Raw genomic sequence first — 13,162 nt, 5'->3', positions numbered from 1 at the left:
TGTGCCGTGACTAGATTCCAAGACAGGGGGTTTGCTGGAGAGGAGATAGCTGCATAGAGGGGGAGGGGGGATAAGTGGGGCGTTGGATGGAAAACAGTTTCTGGGACTGATGGTGAAAAGGCAGCTGCCAGGGGAGCAGGGAGACATCTGGCAGAGAGAGAAAATGGGACAGAGAGCAGGGAGTGACAGTGGACGGCGCTGTACAGCAACGCCAGGGCCAAAATATTCCTGAGGTGCTGCATGAGCCCTTCAATGCCAACTGGCAGAGCACCCACTGTACAGTAACTCAAATCAGGTCTGACACACTCATTACCCCCCCCACGCGGTTCTCCTCATAGGTATCCAGACGGTGTCATATATAAACTGGTGATAGGCTGGCCCCCAAAATCATTGTGTGATATCTGTGTGGGCTGTGTACAAAAGAGTGATACGTGAGTGCTGGAAATATGTTCTGAATGTGTTTGGGAGGCAGTGCGTAAAGCCAGCCAGCCCTAGCCAGAGGAACGTCTGACTGGCTTGGGGACAGGCAGAGAACAACGAAAGTACATTTACAGATAAGGTAAACGAAGCAATGCGGCCGGCAGGAAAGGGCTTAGTGAGCACGCTGGGGACAGAGTCCGCACCCCCAGGAAGTCTTCCTGGCTCCTGAAAAAATGCAGTCGACTTCCAGGACATACTGTTAGTTAGGGAAGAAAGAGAACGGCCCCCTCCGAGCCGTGGAAGCTGGGTCCCCTGGCCTGGGTGGCTAGTGATGTCAACTTCTTAGGTAACGATTGTAACGTGCTAAAACTGAGTTGTAGTCACTAGAAAGTCTGCTTTGTTTAGTTTTGTTTGGAACCAATCTGTTCTCTTCTTCTCTTGCTTAGCATCACTTAAATGGCTGTTCTTTGTTAATAAACTCAGTCTTATTTTTCCTACCTATCAGTGCTGTTATACTGGAGTGTAGACTGAGTCCTCAGCTCAGCTCACAGGCTGGTGTGTGCTGTGTGTCTCTTTAGAGACAGAAAACTTAATAACGTTTTCCAGTGTCCTGTGAGAGTGACTGGACGCTGCAGAGAAATGTCTCTGGGGAACTCGGGAAGTGGAGATCATTGATTTGTTACCTGCAAGCTATGGTAAAGACTGGCAGAGTCTCGAGGAGTTTGCTGGTGAATTGAACGGGAAGATGTGGCAGGGAGCGGACACAGTCTAATCTCCCGTAAAGCTCACTCTTTCTAAAACAGAGGGGTAACACTTCGGTTTACAGTTCTGGGTGTCCGGAACAGAACTTTACACCCCTCCCACATAGGTTTGATTTCTCTCTCAGGAGATGTGGAGGGAGGTGCTTCTGTAGGTGGGGGCTCAGGGAAACCTGTTTATTGCTGGGAGACAGGCCCCCCACCCAAGTGATCCCTCCCTCTTGCTCCACATATCTATTCAGGGGACACCATCACAGGGCCTAATAACATCAGATGTCAAGAATTAGAACATTCATAAACCAGTCGGAGAACACTTCAATCTCTCTGGTCACGCGATTACAGACATGAAAGTTGCGATATTACAACAGAAAAACTTCAAAACCAGACTCCAGCGAGAGACTGTTGAATTGGAATTCATTTGCAAATTGGATACAGTTAACTTAGGCTTGAATAGAGACTGGGAGTGGCTAAGTCATTATGCAAGGTAACCTATTTCCCCTTGTTTTTTCTTACCCCCTCTCCCCTCGGTTCCTCAGACGTTCTTGTTAAACCCTGGATTTGTGCTGGAAATGGCCCACCTTGATTATCATACACATTGTAAGGAGAGTGATCACTTTAGATAAGCTATTACCAGCAGGAGAGTGGGGTGGGGGGAGAGAAAACCTTTTGTAGTGTTAAACACCCATTTTTTCATGGTCTGTGTATATAAAAATATCCTCACTGCATTTTCCACTTTATGCATACGAAGAAGTGAGCTGTAGCTCACGAAAGCTTATGCTCAAATAAATTGGTTAGTCTCTAAGGTGCCACAAGTCCTCCTTTTCTTTTTGCGAATACAGACTAACACGGCTGTTACTCTGAAACTTTTAAAAATATTTAACATTATAATAAATGCTGGAGGTGAAGCAGGGTTTTGGGTGGAGGCTGACAGCTCACAACCCCCCAGATAATAATTGCATGACCCCCTGAGGGGTCACAACCCCCAGTTTGAGAACCCCTGCTGTAAACTGATGGTGAGAGATTCCCTCCCACACCTCCCTGAAACCAACTGTCTGGCTGAGGCAGCTTCCCACTCGGAGCGCTGGCTTTTGTTGATCCCATTCTTAGGCCCTTAACTCTCCCCATCCCTTGTACAGGGAGCCTAGGTGCCTAACTCAAGGCTCTGGGTTCCACTGGGTGGCAACTGCTGAGTCTGGGTCCCCTTTGTGAATCGGGACCTTTCTGCCTCCTTCACACAGAAATCCCCAAATGCTGCTGAGCAAGGTTCAGGTGCAGCCCGTTTGTGGAAAGAGGAAAATGAAACTCAGCTCCTCTCTTCCCTGCATTGGGGCTGATGAGAATCCAGCAAAACCTCTCCAAATTCAACGGACCTGCTCCGTCTGCCTGGAGCTTTCCAAGGATCCAGCGAGCACAGCCTGTGGGCACAGTTTCTGCTGCGTGTGTGACAGAGCAGCTAGATGCTAACGCCAGACGGTCTCACTCTCTGTGGTCATGGTGTTCCCCTGGATTTGAGGTGTGTTTGTGTAACCCAGTATGTGATCAAGCTAACTGCAGCCATGTTATCTGCACTCAGTCACCATGAATTAATGAAATAGAACACCATATATTGAAGGGTTAATTTGAAAGCAGGCTTTTAGAGGCAAGATCAAAACTAGCTGCAGTTTCTGCTAATCAGAATGGGAGGAGGGAAAAGACAAGTCAACATTTGAGACTGAAAGTAAACAAGTGGACAGAAAGCTTGGAGTTTGGGCACCTTTGATATAGAAGTTTATTATGACTAAAATGGTTAGGAAAAGTGATGACGTAGTAGGGGTCACTATGACCTATGTGTTTTGTAGAAGTTAATTATAAAAAGGGTTAGATATAGAATGTTCTTTGGAGCAGTCCTCTGCAGCCATCCTCAGAGAGATGTTCCAGAGGAACAGCCGTGTTAGTCTGTATTCGCAAAAAGAAAAGGAGGACTTGTGGCACCTTAGAGTTAGTCCTTTTCTTTTTCCTAAGCGAGATGTTTTTCTGATACCTTTTCCCCCAGGAGGGAAGTGTTTGGCCACCCCTGACCTACCATTAATTACCCAATACTGTCTCACATTTTAGGAAAATACCCGGGATGTTCTAAACCTATTCCTTAGGTCTGTGTGCGCTTAAATGTAATAAACTGCAGTTTTAGAAAGCGCATATGTACTTGTATTAATCATTTATCAGACGGAATCACTGTGTTCCCATTGATTTATTCCCGACACTGCCTGGAGTGAAACAGTGAAGTTACCATCGCTGCGGGTTCTGAAACCCCCAGGCAACAATGATGTTGAGAGGACCAGCTGAGGCATAGCCACTAAAATTCACACAAACAGGCAAAGCTCATTGTCCAGGTGAATTAGGTCTCAGTTTCCCTGATTGTAAATAAATCATTTTTTAAAACTTCCCTTTCTACAAGGAGGGTATTGTATCGCCTGATTTATTTTGGGGGTGGGATCAAACAAGTACGGACCAGGTTCTCTTTTCACTGTGAGGGGAAACATGGACCTTGCCATTCCCAGGCTGCCCTGTGGCACTCTGCATTCCCAGAGGGAGAGGGAAGGGGAGGGGGCAGAGATGCCATGAATAGCCTAGAACCCAGCCTCTGGGGGTGAAAAGACAGAGCCAGTGTAGGGGAAGCTGTGGGCTGAGAAGACAGCTAAATTCAGGGACAGCATCTCCCACTCAGAGAAAGAGGAGCAGATGGTGGCTGAATTGCAGAATCTGTGCAGTGAGACCCATCTCAAAAAAGATATACTGGAATTGGAAAAGGTTCAGAAAAGAACAAAAATGATTGGGGGTACGGAACGGCTTCCGTATGAGGAGAGATTAATGAGACTGGGACTTTTCAGCTTGGAAAAGAGATGGCTAAGGGGAGATATGATTGAGGTCTATAAAAATACGACTGGTGTAGAGAAAGTAGATAAGGAAGTGCTGTTTACTACTTCTCATAACACAAGAACTAGGGGTCACCAAATGAAATTAATAGGCAGCAGGTTTAAAACAAATAAAAGGAAGTATTTCTTCACACAACGCACAATCAACCTGTGGTACTCCTTGCCAGGATGCTGTGATGGCCAAGACCATAACAGGGTTCAAAAAAGAACTAGACAAATTCATGGAGGATAGGTCCATCAATGGCTATTAGCCAGGATGGGCAGGGACGGTGTCCCTAGCCTCCTTTTGCCAGAAGCAGGGAATGAGCAACAGACTGAGGTTGACACAGTGTGTGTGAGGATACTGCATGACCCAGGTCAACCCTAACGGACCTCCAGAAGCTGTCCCCCAGTGCCCAACACACCTCTCTGCTTACAGCTGTGAACTCCACTACCCAGGAGTCATGAAGACCAGGAGCCGTCGCTGTATTTAACCCCCCCCCATATTTTTGAAATGCCGTTTCTGCATTGCCCAGCTGAGTGAGCGCACACTTAGCAGCTCTCCCAGGGCGCGTGCCGCTGCCCATCTGCGCACGCCAGTTACACATTCTAGACGCACCGATGGCTGGAGTAGGCAGGAAATGCTGGATCTCCTGAGCCTGAGGAGAGAAGAGCTCTGCAGGCAGAGCGACAGAGCAGTGGTATCCGGTATCCGTGAGCAGGTTGCTCGGGGGATGCCGGGGAAGGGGTAGGGCAGGGATCGGCAGCAGCGCCATGGGAACGTGAAGAAACTGCAGCAGGCACACCAGGCAGTCAGGGAAGCCAACAGTTGACCTGGTGCTGAGCCACAGACCTGCTGCTTCTCCAATAAGCTGCATGAAATACTTGGCAGAGACCAACACCCCACATCTCACTGTGGATACCTCTGAGGAGTCTGAGTCACAGGCCCCAGCCGTAAACAGCAGGGATGGGAACGAGGAAGAGTAGCAGACGGGGGGACATGCAATTGGGGATCCCGTTATGATGTTCGAGAATGCACTACAGTCAGACCTGGCTGTCAAGAACTGGCGAGCCTGATGCGGGGGGGGACCCTCAGGTAAATGTGTAAATTTATTTCCCATGACAGTGACGGTGGCCATGAACTTGGCAGGACACAGCTATTGACTTTTCTTTAATTCACTCACACTGGAAGAGGAGGTGGTACCACACAGTGAGGTAGCGTTGGGGGAGCACGTGGAGCAGTTTGCTTCTGACACAGGGAGGACCCTCGAATCCTCCTGAGCAATCCTCATGAAATTTCTGTGCAGGTACTCTGCAATCCTCTGCCCAAGGTTTCGAGGGATTGCAGCCTCGTTTCTTCCTCCACGGTAGGGCACTTTCCCACATCAGTCACTGATAACTTCGGCAGGCACCATCACAGTAAAGAGACGAGCAGCAAGTAGGTGGCTTTGGGGTGCTATCAGTAGCCAGGCTCCCTGGACCTTCGTCACACGCAGGAGGGAGATATCAGCTGTTAGCGACCAAAGGGGAAATAGAATGTCTGAGGTAACATGTGTCAGGTGTTCTGTAGGTGGGTTCATTTTTCACGAACCTCCTACAATATTCTGGATCTTTGTAGAATCTTGTGGCACCTTCCAGACTTTCTGAGAACTACATTTTCCTTGAACTTCCTAGAATGCTGTCAGCCTCGCCCTCACGGGTAGATAAGGGGCAGGCGTCGCCAGGCACCCAGTGAGATAGAAGAAAAAAAATGAAGTGACGTGAGAGCCATGCTACAATAGTGTGAACCTTATTTTATTGCGGAATCGTGGAAGTGAACTTGTGTTATAAGACTCCAAGAGTGTAAGCAGCAACTAATAAAAGACACATCTAATGAGACGCCAGAGACATCTATCGAACACCTATCGATGCAACAACATAAAAGAACCACTGTTCCTTCTTTTGCCCTGCTTAACACAGAATGTTGGATGACTTTCTAAGACTGCAGAGCATAGACTTTTGGTCTCCATGATACTGTCTGTTTCCCCTGTAGAAAATAAAAGATGATCCCAAAGAAGCCTTCAGGAGCTCAGTATAGGAAGCAAAAAGCTCAGCTGCCATCTAGTTTGCAGCAAGGGGCAAATGTGATAGGACAATATCTGAAGCAGATCCACACAGACCAGGTTGTAGGCAGTAGCAATTGTCCCCGTGCAGAAGAAACTGAGGAGTGAAGCGTAAATGATGGAAGCCCTATTACTAAGGAATGAGCAGATTCGCCTGAAGATGAGGAATGGGAATGTGAGGAAAGTGATGGAGAATCGTCTAGTTTTCCTGGTGGCGTAAAGGAGAGGGATGATAAAGAAGAATGTGGCTCCCATGAAAAGGGGAGTAATGACAAAGAAAAATCTGGTTTACATGAAAAGGAGAGAAACGATAAAGAAGAATCAGCCTCGCATGATGACAGAAACAGCAGTAAAAAAAAATTGCACACCACAAATCGATACATCAGAGTCTGCTTTATGGCCGGCGATCCTAAACTCTGCCAATATTGATCGTACAATTTTGAATGGTCTGAGCAAGATTGAGGATATGACATTTCTAGTAAATGAGCAGAAGTGTCCTGTCTCAAAGTCACACTGAGAAAGAGTGCTCGAGAATGGTGAGCAACTGAATCGGCATTGACTAGTTTACTCAAAATCAACTGACAAAGTGTTCTGTTTTTGTTGCAAAATATTTGACAAGAATGCCAAATCCTTGCTTGCGTGTTCCGGGTACAGTTACTAGCAAAACTTGGCTGATGCTCTGAAGCAACATGAAAAGTCACCCAGCCATTTTAGGGCCTACTCCAAATGGATGGAGGTCAAGTCCAGGATCAAGCTGAATAAATGTATAGATGCAGAAAACCAGTGCATTATTAATGTAGAAACCCAGCATTGGAGGAACGTGCTTGAGCATCTGATCTCAATTACCCTCCCCCTTGCAAAGAATAATTTGACTTTCCATGGCTCGTCGGATAAGTTGCTCACTGAACATAACAGTAATTTCCTCAGTTTGGTGAAGCTCCTTGGGAAATACGACAATATCATGCATGAGCACTGGCATCGAGGAATTCAACACGAGCTGCAAAACCTGGCAAAACAGATCACTGACTTCAAATTGATGGTCTCAGCTGTGGTCTGGCACAATATCCTGTTCCAAGGAAACATTGTAAGCAAGGCATTACAAACTCATTCGATGGACAACCACTACTACTTTGATGAGACGCTACCTTGATTTCGCTCTGGCCTATGGAGACAACAGATTTGAAGATGCCGTCACTGCTGCCAAAGAAATTTTGGAAGACTTAGGAGTTGAGCCTGTCTTCAAGGGAACTTGTATTCATCGGAAGAAGAGACATGTTGCTTACGAGGGCAGAGATAAGGTGATGGGAAGCTCGGAAGAAAAATTTAAGAGGGAGGTTTTTTGCTCACTTGTGACACTGCTTGAGTGCCCATCGAAGAAAGGTTTGGACAAATGAAGCACCACAAAGAGACCTGGGTTTTTTTTTTGTATGACCTTAGTAAACTGCCAGCAGACCGGAAAACACTCTTGAACAATTGTATGGACCTTCACCGGACACTGACACAGGGGGAATGTTCAGATAAAGAGCTCTATATCAAATTGGACAACATCTGTCACATTTTGCCACACAGGAAGCACTCTCCACTCCAAGTTCTCCAATTCAAGGGATCAAATCAGGGTCTCAGAAGATAAAGCTCCTAGCCCCATTAACCATGCAGTTAGCAAATGATTTAAATGGGCGGCAGGGAAAAACAAACATAATTACAATGAATGGGTCCTTCCCAGGATCCTTTTCATTCTGAATTCCCTCCCTATCCATATTCCTCCTTTTTATTTTACCAAAATCGACACCATGTCCAGGTCATTGTTGTAGGTACTGGTAACAAACCCAGAATCTCCTTACACAGATTCCAGCTCCCTGTCAAAACAGATGGATTTAAATTTCCTAACTTTAACATCAGGCAATAATTCTTAGCCAAGCAGCACAATGGCTCATTCCCCTGGGCTGCAGAGCTCCAGCTGGAAACAGAAATGGCTGCACCTTTACACCTTGCCAATGCACTGTACTTGGATTGATACCGATTCCCTAAAGAACAATTACCAGCTATTGGGGCAGCCAGAAATACTTGTCATATAGTGTCTACTAAATTAAAAAAATCCCTCCCTTCTTCATCTCAGGGCTTCAGGCTGGGGTAACTCAAAACTCTGTCTAGCAGGCAACCCCATCGTTTGGCCAGATTGGATTAGGACTGGAATTTTGACCATCAGTCAATTTATTGAAAATGACACTTTCCTCCCTTTTACAATCTTAAAAGAAAGGTTCAATCTAGAGTCTAAGAAGGAGTGGCAATACATCCAACTTAACCATGCCATCTCCCATCTGTATGGCCCTGATACCTTTGCTACCCCAACTCATCTCAACTGCTTTCTTTTCTCCAAATATTACCCAGATTGCCAAGATCTATGGCAACACTATATGCATACCTGGCCAGCAAATTTGAATTAAACAAAGATCCTCTAAAGAACGAAATGGGAGGAGGAATAGACCAATTATTCTCTGCTAACCAAGGGAAACAAATTGTAGCCGGAGCTCTGAACTGCTCCTTGGATCTCTGTTTAAGATTAATCCAGTAGAAAATGATATGGAAGATGCATTGGACACCTCTCTGACTGTTCAAAAGAGGTGCCACTGAGTCCGACAAATGTTGGTGCTCTGATTCAGTGTGTGCTAAGGTAGCCCATATGTCGGGGAATGCTCCTGTGCCCTTAGGTTTTGGGCAGAACTTAACTGCAGAGTTATTTTTGTCTGATAAAATACAATTGTGTTACAAGCTGAGCGTGTAATTTTAAGCCTAATGGATGTTAACTGGAAGCTGAATAAATCTGAAAAAACTTTGGCTGAGCAGAGCACTAAGAATTACTAAAAGACTAATACCTCAAACACGGACATCCCCAAAGCAACCAGCAGTTGAGACCTGGAGCATAGACATTGTAAGCTTGGCCACCATGGAAAGTAAACAAAAACACAATCTGAGCTTAGTATACTACATAGATCAGATATGAATAGCAAATTCTCACCCTAAGTGATGATACCAGCGGGTGCAGATTCTTAAGGGGCCAGCTTGGAATCCCCAGCTGTTTCATTCATAGGCTAAATCTCCCGTAAGCCTGGGTCCGGAACTTGCTCCAGTTCCGTCTCTGTTCCTTAGGTGTTTCCAAGAGTCTCTTTGGGTGGGGAGTCAGTGAAGAACGCTGCCTTAAATAGCTTTTGCATATGGCGGGAACCCTTTCTTTCAAAGCTTAGTTCCCAGATCAGTCTGGGGAAAAACACTGATATTCCAAGATGGAAACCAGAACCAGGTGACCTGGTCACATGTTACAGTAGCCATAACTCAGAGGCTGTCTGTAGCATCCTCAGGAAGGCTCCCCAGGTTCAGGAAGAGAAGCTTCTTCTAAGGCCTACTGTTTTCCGAATGGCTCATTAACCTGAATGGGCCCTTCCCAGCCAGCCATTCTGAATGAAAGCAGCTTGTCTAGGGGGCGCTCCCCAAGTGTAAACACAGTTGAAATACAGTTACATAGTCAATATTCCTAACTTCAGATACAGAAATGATGCATGCATACAACTAGGATAATCACAGTCAGCACATCATACCCTATGCAATGACATCTCCCATGACTTCTCTTGCGTAAAATACATCATAACTATGTCGGAATCATCTCACGATAATGTCAGTGTGAAGAATCTGGGGGTGCACTGTCCCGGCGGCTTCCATAGCACTGCTGGGGAATGTTACATGTTACACCGGGGAGGGCACGGTTATGTTAATTTCCAAACAAAAGGAAAAAAAGAAAACCACGTCATGTGCTCCATGACCTTCACGCCACCGGGGAAAGAAAACACACGTGTCAATAGTCCGACAAAGTCTAGGAAAAGTTGTTTCCCAGGCAGCACTGTCAGCCTGTGGTGCATACAAGTGTGTAAGTATCATGAATTTGTTTTCGATGTGCTGCAGGAAACTATTTGCAGATTTCACACAAATAGTTTTGGTCGGTCACAAAAAGGCCAGAGGAATTCATACTATCCCCCCCCCCCATCCCCATTTCACCCAGTGGTTATGGCACTCACCTGGTGTGTGAGGCACCCAGGCTTGAATCTCCAGAATAGCCCCAAAATTGACTTTTTTGATTCACTGGAAATTCCAGAAAAGACCGACGAGTTGGACCTGAAATGATTTTTATTCTGAACTGCCACGGAACCAAAAAGAGCAATCTCCTCAACACTGCCGTTGTCTTCAGCCAAAGGGAGGCACTTGAAAATGCGAGTCTCCTGTTGCCAACCCTTGCAGCTCAGTAGAACTAACGGTGGGTGGTTCTTTAAGGATACCTCTCCTCTCACGTTAATTAACTGGAATTACTGTAACTATCCAATTAATCAGCTGCTTTCGCAAACCAGCTCAGGAGAGCTGATGGAATTTAAAAAGCCAAGTGATCTTAAAACTTCTCAGAAGCTTCATTCCAGGATCCAGGAGGGACACAAAAGTGGCACCAGCTAAAGGCGGGTGGGGGGGAATGTCAGCCTGTCACATGAACCCCCACGTGACTCCTCCCCACCCTGCCCCCCGCGCTCTCCCTATCCCTCCCACCCATCCCATGTTACCTGAGGGGGGCCTCTGTCCTGAGCCACAAGGCTCTGGCCGCAGCGGACTCCTGGCCCAGGGGTCTGTACAGCCCTGTCAGAGGACAGAGCTGGGGGTGCTCTAGGGATCAGTGGCCCCATGTTCTGCTCCTCTCGCCGCTGCGGTTTGCGGTTGAGCTGCAGGGCTCTCCCGGGAACAGCAGTGGCGAAAGCAGCAGAAAGTGGGGCTGCCTGGCGGCCTCACACTGGCAGCTCCTCCGGCACAGCTGTTCCGTACCATCCCTAGCCCTGACGCGGCTCCATCTCTCGGCATCTGTCCAGCCCCGCCGGAAGACAGGGCTTGGGGCGGGGCTGGGGCGGTACCAGAAGAGCCGCGCTGGAGAGCTGCTGGCATGTGGCTACTCCTGTGCCCCCCACGGCGTCTGGGGAGGGGCATGTGGCGCTTGCCCCTCCCCTCGTCGCCTCTGCATCTACTTGGTGAGTACTGGCTGCTTGAATATCACCCAAGTGAGCCTTTATCTATTCCATGGGGGAAACGCTGAGATCAAATCTCCCACGTTAAATTTGTCTGACACATACATATATCTCATGAGAAATAGAAATTCAAAGCAATATAAACTATATTTCAGTTCACTTCCCTTGTAACTTGTCGGCGAGGTGCCATGGCCTGCAACGTGCAGGAGGTCAGACTAGATGATCACGATGGTCCCCTCTGACTTCAAAGTCCATGAGCCTATGAGATCTTTGCCCCAGACTTTCAGACCACAGAACATTAGTGAGGAAATGATTGTTTCACACATTATTCATGAAGACAGGACTGAATGACCTCAAAGGGAAATCTGTAATTATCTACTTCTTTTAATTCAGTTTACAACAACAGATTGATCCAAATTTGTCAGCATGGGACTGCTCCTTCTTTATTGCCATTGTAATGTTTCAGCTCCGGCTATGGGACTGACTCCGGTCATTTCTAATATTCTGAACAAATCAATTCATCGAAGTATTTCCCTGAACCAGTCCCTACCAAGAGTTCTGGTTGGTCTGCGTTCCTTGAAATACTGAGTGGAAAGTCCCCAAGCGAAGATTTTAGGAGGGAACCTATAAGTATTCAGGTTTCAGAGGAGCAGCCGTGTTAGTCTGTATTCGCAAAAAGAACAGGAGGGCTGGTGGCACCTTAGAGACTAACCAATTGATTTGAGCATAAGCTTTCGTGAGCTACAGCTCACTTCATCGGATGCATTCAGTGGAAAATACAGTGGGGAGATTTATATACACAGAGAACATGAAACAATGGGTGTTACCATACAGACGGTAAGGAGAGTGATCACTTAAGATGAGCTATTACCAGCAGGAGAGCGGGGTGCGGGGGAGAAGACAGGAGTGAAGGGGTACCTTTTCTGGCAGGGGGGTTGTTCTCAGTGGTATCCCCAGCACATCGAGTGACCGTCTCCAGGGGGTCTCTGTGACTGAACCCGTCACAGGTGGGTTATGTGCTCCAATCAGGCCTGGGGTAGCCAAAACAGAGGCCTATGGAGGCCAGAGGGAGGAGGTCTGTGTAAAAGGCAGAGGAGGCCTTGGATCTTCTTCAGGGTGATAAGGCCAAACTCCAGAAAAAAAGTCCTGGGAGTCCTTGCTGGGAGAGCAGGGGTGTTATTGACCACAACCCTTTGTGGATTATTTCTGGGAACCTCAGAGGGAAACTGAGGCAGGGCCTCTGCAGAGCCACCCTGGGCCATGAGGGGACACGCTGGAGGCGGTGACCCTGCTACAGTGCCCTATTGCTGTGCTGCTCCCTCCCACCCAGTCCCTGCTTCCTGCAATCCCACCCCTGATTTTATCAAACAGACTTGCTCGGGTCTGTAGGATGGGAGCACCACTTCAGTGCCCCCGCTAAGTCTCATGAGGGTGGGGCTCCCTTCCTGCCTGCGTGAGGAGTTCTGCAGGGAAAGCGTGATGGGGATGTGTGCCCAGAGTGTTGCGGTTCAAATACAAGACAGGACAAGGCTTTAAGCAAGCAAGCAGGCTGGTCTGCCGACGGGCTGCTCTGCCTGTCAGCTTTTCCACCCTCTCCTTTATTTCTCTCTCTTCCCCCGCGCATTACATATTCCAACAGATAAAAGGAATACACTGGCTTTGTATAATATTCTTATTTACCAATTTCTATCTACCGCATTCCTTGCTCTCGGGCCTTGAGCCCAGTCCTGGGAGGCTTCCCACGGTTCATGTCATCTGGGCGAGATTCCAAGGTTCATGCCCTTGAGGGGAGCCGTGTGTGCACTGCTCCTACACAACACTCCGGGCGTGCCCTGAATGTTGCCAAGTGCATGAACCTTCCATGAATGCTACATCCCCTCCTTTTTTGTTTATTTGTGCTCGGCCATCTCATGGTAGCCATCAATTTGCTTTTGCAAGCC

General features: G+C 47.4%; 1 pseudogene; it reads right to left on the bottom strand.

The window, feature by feature from the left end:
* Nucleotides 1–13,162, bottom strand: part of LOC141996210 (butyrophilin subfamily 1 member A1-like) — a 660,168-nt pseudogene that overhangs the window by 415,051 nt on the left and 231,955 nt on the right.

Source organism: Natator depressus, chromosome 11, assembly GCF_965152275.1.
Source record: "Natator depressus isolate rNatDep1 chromosome 11, rNatDep2.hap1, whole genome shotgun sequence".
NCBI lineage: Eukaryota > Metazoa > Chordata > Testudines > Cheloniidae > Natator > Natator depressus.
The sequence above is the reverse complement of the archived record's forward strand: the minus strand, read 5'-3'. Positions and strand labels throughout refer to the sequence as shown.